Here is a 10155-nt window from a genome sequence, read left to right on the forward strand (position 1 = left end):
TCACTGATTTCCTTAATTAGAGAAAAGAGCTCACTATAGAGATATGGCCAGACAGTGACTCGGTAGAAGGAACTGAAAGAAAAATCCTCTGACTGCCTCAGGACGTATTTGAACAGATCTGTTCAATGTCTTCCTTTATAAATAAAGGTTTGAGAAAAAAATTATTTTAGGTTTGCCATAACAATACTCTCATCTCTACATGATGTTTAACTACCTGTCCTTTGGCAAACAATTTTTAACTAACATTTGCTTTGACAATGTTCCCAGATTGGCAACATAAAACCTGGAAGAGAGAAACTTGGTGAGAAGGGATAATTTCACAGATCGTGGGTTTAGACTATGTGGTCGGTTTGTTTGTTTGTTTTCTCTTTAACTCTTCTGCTTCTCTCTCTGTTGTCTTTGTCAGTGACTACAGGAAAGTTTTTTTTTTTTATGACAGGATGAACTTGGACTTGGAGTTGCCCTTTGAGTGAATTGGAGGTGGATGGAGAGTATAAAGGAAAATTCGTTTATTGCGTACTTACGGTATGTCAAGAACTTTTTGAGAGGCTTAGGAATTTGTTATACCCATTTTATAGGAGAAGACTGAAGCCAAGAGGAATTGAGTGACTCGTTCAAGGTCACACAGGCATGAAGCAAGCCAGGACTGCTTCAATCTGAAGCCCAGACTCTTACTGTGACATCACACTGTCTCTTGGATAAAGTAAAGCTCCTTACCTCCTAGGAATGTGTGCTGGCTTTTTAATCTAAACAGTGTGATGTTCGGTGCACACAAAGCTATAGGGTAAGATTGTCCCTTTTTCTAATAGAGACATGTAATCTTATCTGTCATTCTATTAAAAATACCCCACATTCCTCTAGGCTCCAGTTTGGACAATGACTTCAGAAAAGGCAATCCTTTCCTGGATCATGGTATTACATAACCTCTACCAAATCACCATGGCCCTCCATCAAAGTGGCCTTTCTTCCCGGTTATTTTGTTCACAGATTCCAAAGCACTTTACACATGTATGCACTCAATTAGCAGTTCGGTTTATAGTTGGACTCACTGGAAGTGAGCTTAAGAAAGCATCTTCAATGAGTATGATGGCACACACCTGTAATCCCACCACTTGGCAGGCTGAAGCAGAAGGGTCCTGAGTTCTAGACCAGCGTTGGCTACTTAGTAAGACCTTGTCAGAAAGGCGAAGGAAGAAAGGAAGGAAGGAAGGAAGGAAAGAAGGAAAGAAGGAAGGAAGGAAGGAAGGAAAGAAGGAAAGAAGGAAGGAAGGAAGGAAGAAGGAGAGGGAAAAGAAAAGAAAAGGAAGAAAGACATCATCTGTCTTCAAAGCAGAACGCAGCAGAGGAAATTAGTAGGTAGAATTGCTAATAGGAGCTTGGTTGTTTTTAGCCTACATTCTCAGCCATGGCCCATGGGAAACAAACACTCCTACTGCTTGCCCATCTTCCACGCTCTCAATATCTAAAGATAATCCCTTTTCCCTTAACCGGGATCTCAACCTAAAATAGATCTGGGCATGTGCCACTGGGCATGAATGAGTGAGTCAGAGGGCCATTTCAGCTCTCAGCAGCAAGCAGGGCTCTGCAGAGCACAGATGGACAGGGTTGGAAGGCACTCCAGGAGAACATGTCACCCAAAGCCGCCTTTGTACAAACGGGGCAGCAGATGCCATGGCTCCCACTATGTCCCCGCATATCCTCACTGTAGCCTGAGACTCCCTGACCCTTGTCCCCAGCCTATGCACAAGGTCTTAGGGGGATGGGCTAAGCGAGACCTAGAGGTCCCCAAGGTGGTTAGGTAGTGGGCAGGGGTTTATGGGTGGGCATATTCAACATCAGGAATATGGAAAGAAAATGAGTCTCTCCTAGAAGCCACGTTGATTTGGGATACATAAGAGGATTTGTTTGGTTGGATTTTTGTTTTGTTCTTGTGGGACTGGGATTTGAACTCAGTTCTTCGCCCTTACAAAGTTGGTACTCTGCCACTGGAGCCTCACCTCCCATCTGGACTTTGTTTAGCCTTGTTGCTTTGCTTTCTTCCTTTAGCTCCCTTTCAGCATCCATTAGGTTCAATACTGACTCTATCAGGTCCATGTTCCCTGGAGCCATATATGCAGAAAGAAGAATGCTCACAAGCTAATCAGGGGAAGGGGAGATTATGTAGTATGATCCAATGTGGTAAATATATCTATGTTAAATTTATCTACATAAAGAGAGAGATACAGGTACATCTGCACTGGGACAATCCTTACTCAGTGTCAGTTCTTGGAGCAGCCCTCCTTCCCTGGCTGCACTGAAAGAGCTCTCCTGTTGTCCTTTACCTCACTTAAGCTTCATGGCACTCATTACCTCAAGGGGGAAGACAATGCCTTACGAACTGTGCCTGGCACTTAGTAAGTGTTCAATAAAAACTTGTTGACTTTAAAGAATGTCTCAAACCCTACTGTTGGTTGTTGTGATTTTTTTGGAGGTAGTGGTGTTTGAATTTAGGGCCTCAAGCTTGCTAGTCAGGCACTATACCACTTGAAACCCATCCCCTCCTGCCTGTTTTGGGGTTGGGTATTTTTGAGATAGTGTGACAACCCGGCAGTTGTGCTTTCCTTCTCTGTCTCTGTCTCTGTCTCTCTGTCAAACGGTAACAACTTAAACTCTTGACATTTAAGTGGATTGTATTTTCATTTTTCATCTAAAATCCTGAATGACAAAAAAAAAAAATCCATTCCATTTAAGGGTCAAAGAACCTAAAAAGAGTCACTTTAAAAGCAAAAAGGTGGTGGTGGGAAGATAAAAAGTAATACAGGAGATGAGTTTGATTAAAGCACATTAAAATGCTTGTATACAACTACCACATTGAAACCCCTAGTTACAATTAATATATGCTAATGAAAAAGTCAAATGAAAACAGGTATCCTCTTTCTGGACATATTACCTTCTTTTTAGAGAAGAAAGTTCTTTCTCTTCTTGAGATCATGGGAAACCTGCTTAGATAAACTGCTTTGAGTCAAAAGACAATCATTAATATTTCAACTGCTAATCCACTTAGAGTCTTATTCTCTCTGATGGCCTTTTTTTTAGCACCCCACCACCAGCATGGCTCTCAAAAGATAAACCTTCCAATCACCAGGTTCAGTTGAGCAACTGCAGGACAACTGAGTGTAGAAGAAGAGTTGAGGGCAGATTTTGAGCTGACTGGTCAGTGTGAAAATGAATGGAACATTTGAAACGAATTGATTGGGTTTTAATCCTCATATAAAGTCTCTTCCACCTCCTTCAAAAAGGATTAGGCCTTCTCTGAAGAAGTCACCACCAACCCAAACTTTATGGCCTTGACCTTGCTCTGTTCCAAGTCACAGGAGTGGCAGTTTGAGATTTTTCTTGTTCTTCCTGTGTCCCTTCTAAAGGGTGACTTTTGCCTCATTAGCAGCTTTAAGAGCCTCTGAACATCAGAAATATCACAGCATTCCTCCAAGCCTCCCTTCCCCAAACAGAATCAAGCTCCTATATAAAATTCATAAATTCTTGGCAGGAAAGCAATCCTCCCCCACTGGAAGGAACAGATGTTCTACGAGTAACTTTTGCCATTATACGTTGTTCCTAATATCATCATTTTAAAGTGTGTGTGGATGTTAATTTTTTTTTTTTATAAATGTCAACATTTCTGGGCAGTTCTTCCATTTCCATCTGTGGCATACACCATCACCAACCCTCCCACTGCCTCTTTAAATTTCCAGAGAGTAGTTGGGAATTGGAAAGATATTAAAAAGTGAAAGTGGAAAATTGAACTAGTATGTTAATGTATATATATAACCTAACCCAGAAAGTAATAAGCTGTTCCCTCCCAGTTGCCAGTCTTAGAATTTTGTCTTCTTAGAACTCGGTCCACAGCCTTCTAACAAGGCAATTATGACCAATTAACATTCAGAAATTGGCCCTTAGCAGAATTCCATCCGAGTAATCTATTCATAAAACCCCCTTTTGAAAGACAGCCTCAATCAAGAGGCTACCGGGCATTTTTCACTTCTTTTCCACCCTGTTACACTGCCTGGGTCGCGGGTGTCGGTGGAGCAAGGGCAAGGTCAGTGAGTGCTACTTACCTAGCCTAGGAGTAACTTTCCAAAGAGACATTTCACCTTGGTTGGAACAAGCTAGGAATCCCCTCCTCCAGGGACAGGGATGCCGGCTTGTAGGGACTTCTGGGAGGACCAGGACGCACTTTGGGTTGACCATGGCTGGGCCTTGAACGCGCTTTGGGGTTCAAAGTCAGAATCGTGTGAGCGGTCCGGGTGGGGTGGGGTGTGGACTCTGCAAAGAGAAGCGGGGCACAGTGTCAGCTTGGGCGACGTGGGGAAGCAGCTGATGGAAGTTCAGATGCTTTCTGGGATCGTCCCGGAATGCCAGATCGTTCTGAGTCCTGGCTCTTGGGCCAAGTTTCCTCTCCGCCGGGTCAGAGCCAAATGAGTCAAAACTCCAGGTCCCCCGTGAGGACCAGCGCCAGGACCCCACCCCCACCCCTCCCGGAGGAGCCAGTGCCTGAGCCAGTGCCCGAGTGCAGGTGTAACTGGGCGCGTGCAGGGAGCGACACCCACTTGGAAAGCCGATCGTGGCCGGCGCCCCTACAACGCGGGGGGTGTCCCGGTCCCCGCAAGCCCTGGGGGCCCAGACCCCGCTTCCCCAGTATCCAGGTGGGGAGACGGGTCCACGGGTCCGCGCTCCCGAGCCGGGTTCCGGGTGCGAGTCACGCCCGGAAGGCGCGGCGGTCCCCAGGCGCCCGGCGGGAGGCGGGCTCGTTGCCGCGCGGTCTGCAGCGCCCCCAGCCGGACGGCCCGGCGCAGGACGGCTGGGGACAGCGGGTCCCCAGAGCCACTCGCCCGCTTCAGCGTCAGGCAGGACACCCGCCTCTTCCTCTTCCTCTTCCTCTTCCTCTCCTCGAGGCTGAGCGATGTTAGGAAATTCAATATCAAGTCTAAGTGGATCCTCATCTTGGCTCCGTCACTGACTGGCTTCGGGCTCCCGGGAACTGCACTTCTCGGCCGCTCTTTGGCTAACATGGATATTATCATGGAAAAGGTTTTTATAGTAGTGCAAAACATGGAATAAAGTGGCTGCTGGGTAATGAACACTCAGTAAAAGACGGGCACGATTATTACTAAGCCGAGTAGGCTTTGGACAGGGAGGCTTCACTGATGCTGGCGGGGAGGGGGGGGGTGAGTTGCAGCCCAGGACAGGTTTCTGGGGTTTTTTTGTTTTGTTTTGGGTGCTAGGACTCCAACCCAGAAAGTGTATGCTAAGCAGGCAGGGACGCACTCTGCCACCCAGCTACACTCCTGCCTTTCCACTGAGATGGAGAAGGAACCTGAACACCCAGCTGGGTTCCGAAGCCTCCCTGTGCCTCAACTGCAGCTCTAGCTGTGGACTCCCTGAACCTGATAACCTGATTGCAAAATAGGAATAAGCATAGTGGACTCAAAGTCATCACCAGGTACAAAATGCAGAGTTCCTGGCTCGGGGCAAACCTCATCCCTGCTAGCAACCGGCAGGACCCACAGCACCAGGACATGTGGCACATAACAGGTACAGTACAAAACCCATGCCCCACACGCAGGCAGCCAGAACGTCCTGGTTCCTTTTCTTACAACACATAGGAAATGTTCAGTGCAATCCCTGTCCATCCCTAGCAGTCTGCAGACCTCGGAGCCTGTGACCAGGCGGATTGGGTTGTAGGAAGCTTTAACTGCTGTGGTCTTTCTACCTCAGCAACCTCCCACAGATGCCTCCGATCATTTCTAAAAGCTGTAGTGTTGGAAATAGTAAGAGCACAAAGCCCTACCAGTTCCTGGCTGTCTTTCTCCTCCTTGAACCTCCCCCCCACCACACACATCTTTCAAAGGTGAGGCAGTAACACATGTGGTGGACCAGTGGCTGGAACAAATAGATCTGGGTGCATGCATACAAGCACACAGTAGGCATTGGGAAGATACTAATTTATTTAATGTCTTCACAAAGCAGAGGCCCAAAGAATATTTGTTGGATTGGATTGAGCTTCCCCTTTGCTGAGTTCCATACCTGGGAGAGCTTCCCTTGGGACCTTTACTGTGCTCTGGGCCTTGTCAAAGGCATCACCCCGCTCCACCTGCCATTCCTGCCTTCTTTCAAAAGTTTGGTACTTTACATAGAGAAAGAGCTGCAGATCTTTCCAGAGTCAAAGGCCTAGTGTTACCTTTTCCAATCTTGTTATTGATATTAAGGTCAATATGGAAATCTATGGCTTTTTGATCTGTTTGTTTTGGGTGGTCCTCTGCCTTTTGGATAGGGTTGGGAGTGCTGTGAAGGAGGTAGTAGTACAGTGCTATTTGAAAGTAATCCTGAGTTGGGTGCTGGTGGCTCACGCCTATAATCCTAGCTACTTAAGAGGCAGAGATCAGGAGGATTGCAGTTTGAAGCCAATCTGGCCAAATAGTTCAAGATACTCTGTCTCAAAAATACCTAACACAAAAGGGCTGGCTGAGTGGCTCAAGTGGTAGAGCACCTGTCCAGCAAGTATGAGGCCCTGAGTTCAAACCCAGTACTGCCAAAAAAGGAAAAGTAATCCTGGAGGATATGAATATTGATGTAGTAATATTTTCTACCAGAAATGCAAATGTGATACATTTTATGGATGTGTGATGAGGGGTAGCAGCTTTATTGGGTGAGGGGTTTTGCCATATCTGTGACTTCACTAGCTCTGGAGCCAGAAGCAGTCCAAAGGGGAAAAAAAAAACAGAACAAAAAAGAATCCCATAAAAATAGTGTCTAACATTTATGTGGCCTTGGCAGTCACGGTGCACTTGTGTGAGCTTATGTCCATTCAATTGCACAACCCATTTTCCAGATGAACCTTGGAGAGATCTAGGGACTTGGACACAATGCTGATATCCACGATTCAGAGTCACCATTCATGTCCCGTCTCATCTCTAGGCTGTTGGAAAAAGATTCCACCCTCCCAGGCTTTGCCCTGGTATTTTGCACTGCCCATCTGAGCAAGCATTCTTAGACACTCTTCAGAAATGATATGACACAAACTTTATTAATACAGAACACTGAACAAATTAGAGAGCTTTCACATATTATGACAAGGTATGCAACAGCTGTTACTTTACCAAAACTATTCATTATGGGGCCGTTTATTTAAAAGTTGCCCTGGTGGCTTGGACACAGTGCCTTTTGCTCTCTGACTCACAGGAAGCAAAATTAAGTTACTATCAGGTGGTAGAAGCCAAACTAAAAAACGAAAAGGTTCATAATTCTTGGGCAGAGGGGAGTTGGCTCCACTTTTCAAACTGGGAAGTGCCAGTCTGGAGAAAATTACTTTCCTTTTCTTTCTTTCTTTTTTTTTTTTTTTGGTTACATATTACCTTTATTTTGTATGCAAGAAAATATTAAATAGCCAGATATTAATCACACTAATTCTTCAGCTTCCTGATGTTGAGATAACTCTCTTTTTTTACTCTTTTCTTCCCTGCCCCCCCCCAAGAAAATTCCATTGTGTCCTATATTTACAAAAAGAATTGTATTCAGCTTTTGCTGCCTGATTACAGTGGGCCCATTTCTGTGCTTGGAAACACAGGAAGGGCTATTGTGTGGTCTCTTCTCTAGTAGACTAGCAGGAGAAATACACCCATCTGTCTGTGTGTGCAGTAGTCAGCTCAGGGTTAAAGTGGGGATAGGTACCGGCCCCATGGATACATGGAGGAAGGGGCTGTGGAAGCCTCACATAGGTCGGGGTTGCCTTAGCCCCATTTCCAGGTGAAGAAGTTGAGACTCTGAGACAAGAAGGATTCGGGTTCAGACCCAACCCTTCTCTTCCTTCCAATATATATTACACTCATGAAATGTGAGCAACTGTGCCGTTCCTCTGTGGCCAGCAAGCCATTGCTGCCCTTGATGGGAGGGAGAGCCCTGTCACACTGTTGTCTGTGTGGAGTGGGGATTGAAGGCTGGATGGCTGCTTGCCAGCTTTTGGCTTACCAGGTCTATAGACCTGGCAAGAGGATTCCCTGTCCCCAACTCCATGGCAGTTCCCCAGAGTGCTATCAGGAGAGAAGGATGGCTTCTGGCTCTGTGTTTATCCTGGAAGTTAACAGGATACAACTTTCCTCTCTCCCTCCCTCTCTCGCAAATGGATTGATTTTATCTAGAAACCAAATACATCAGGTATCTAAATCTCTTTGGAAACAAAGAATTTTGTTTTGTTGTAAAATTAGCTTTACTGAGATATGATTGCATATATATATAATATATATATATTTATACATACATAGGCGGTACTGGGGTTTGAACTCAGGGCCTCACACTTGCTAGGCAGGCAAGTGCTCTACCACTTAAGCTACCCCAGCCTATAAACTATACATAAGAGTGACAATTCCCCATTTTTCCCTCACTCAAGCCTTTGAACTGCCATTCTACTCCTCTGCTTTTATGAGTTTGACTATTTTACATACTTCGTGTCACTAGACTCCTACAATATTTTTTCCTTTGGCTGGATTATTTCACTCAGCATAATATCCTCCAGGTTCATCATGTTGTTTAAAAAATACAGAATTTCCTTCTATTATATTTTTCTAACTTTATTCTATTTATTTAGTTACAGTGCTAGGAATCAAACCAAGGGCCTCCTGCATACTAGGTAAATGTTCTACCACCGAACTACATCCCCACCCCTTAAATTTTTTTTAAATTTTTTGAGTTGGGGGTCTCACTCTGTTGTCTATCTGCCCTTGGACTCCTGAGCTCAACAGATCCTCCCTCAGCCACCCAAGTGGTGGGATTGAGGCTATCCCACCACACTGGGCTGCTGCATGTGGCTTTAATGCATTCATGTTCACTTCTGCATAATATTCTGTTGTGTAAATAGGCCACAATTGTTATTATTACACTTATTTCTAGTTTTGTGCCATTATTTACAAAGCTGCTTTGAAAACTTGTGCATATTTCCTCGTGTACAGGAGTAACACTTCAGGGTGTATGTCAAGAAGTTTATTAGTGGTTGGACAGGGATAGTATTGGATCTGTGGACTCTTTGGGTAGTACAGACTTTTTTTCTTGGTGGGAGTAGGATTTGAACTCATGGATTCGTACTCTGTAAAGTAGATGCTCTATCACTTGAGCCACACCTCCAGTCTACTTTTTGCTGTGGTTATTTTGGAGATGTGGCCTCGAGAACTATTTGCCCAGGCTGGCCTCCATCCTCTTGATCCTCAAGCCTCCCAAGTAGCTAGGATTTACAGGTGTGAGCCACCAGAACCTGGTGCCATTGTTTTCTTTCTTTCTTTTTTTTTTTTTTTTTTGTGTGTGTGTGTGGTACTGGAGTTTGAACTCAGGGCTTCACACTTGCTAGGCAGGCATTCCACCCCTTGAGCCACTCCACCAGCCCAAAGGGATTGTCTTTTTAATTTCATTTTGAGAAGTGATTCTCATTTTAAGATGGTTTGTTGTTTTGTTTTGACTGTACTAAGGACTGAGCTGAGGGCCTCAGGAGTGCTCTACCACTTGAGCCATGCCACTAGTCCTTGAGTAGTTCCTAGTCAGTATGCAGAAATACAGCTGATTTTTGTTTGCTCACTTTTTTCTTCCCACCCCATATCTTCCCATTCATGATACAGACCGGGCCCAGGGCCTGGGTTGAAGTGTATATGGAGCAGGCTTACTTTTCTTCCTCTTCATCTGTACAATTAGTGTAAGAACACAGCCTGTGGAAGCACCAGGGGCCTGTTTGCTTGTTTTGTGTTTTGCAGCTTTATGGAATTCATGTGTCAGTTCTAACAGGGATTTTTTGTACATTTTTAATTGAGTTATCATGATGTTTTCACATATGTGTAGAATGTACTTTGATCATACTCACTCCCATTATTCTCTCTTGTCCTTCCATCTCCCTCTGGTTTCCTTTCTCTTCCCAAATACTTTTCCTTCAACTCTCGTGACTGTTTTTTTTTTAAATCTAAATTCTGTGGGCTATTGGAATGGCTCAAGTGGTAGAGCAACTGCCTGGCAAGTGTGAAGCCCTGAATTCAAACCCCAGTGCCACCAAAAATAAAAATGAAAATAATTAAAAATCCAGATTCTATTCAGGCAATGGTGGCTCACGCCTATAATCCTAGCTACTCAGGAGGCAGAGGAAGA

At 44.9% G+C, this 10155-nt stretch overlaps 1 non-coding gene across 1 annotated transcript; it reads right to left on the minus strand.

Moving 5' to 3' along the window:
- Positions 1-9613: 9613 nt before the first annotated feature.
- Positions 9614-9744, minus strand: LOC141416015 (small nucleolar RNA SNORA51). Its single transcript, XR_012440949.1, has one exon. It is a non-coding gene; the product is annotated as a small nucleolar RNA SNORA51 (small nucleolar RNA).
- Between the last annotated feature and the right edge of the window lie 411 nt (positions 9745-10155).

This window comes from Castor canadensis, chromosome 13, assembly GCF_047511655.1.
Source record: "Castor canadensis chromosome 13, mCasCan1.hap1v2, whole genome shotgun sequence".
NCBI classification, from domain to species: Eukaryota; Metazoa; Chordata; class Mammalia; order Rodentia; family Castoridae; genus Castor; species Castor canadensis.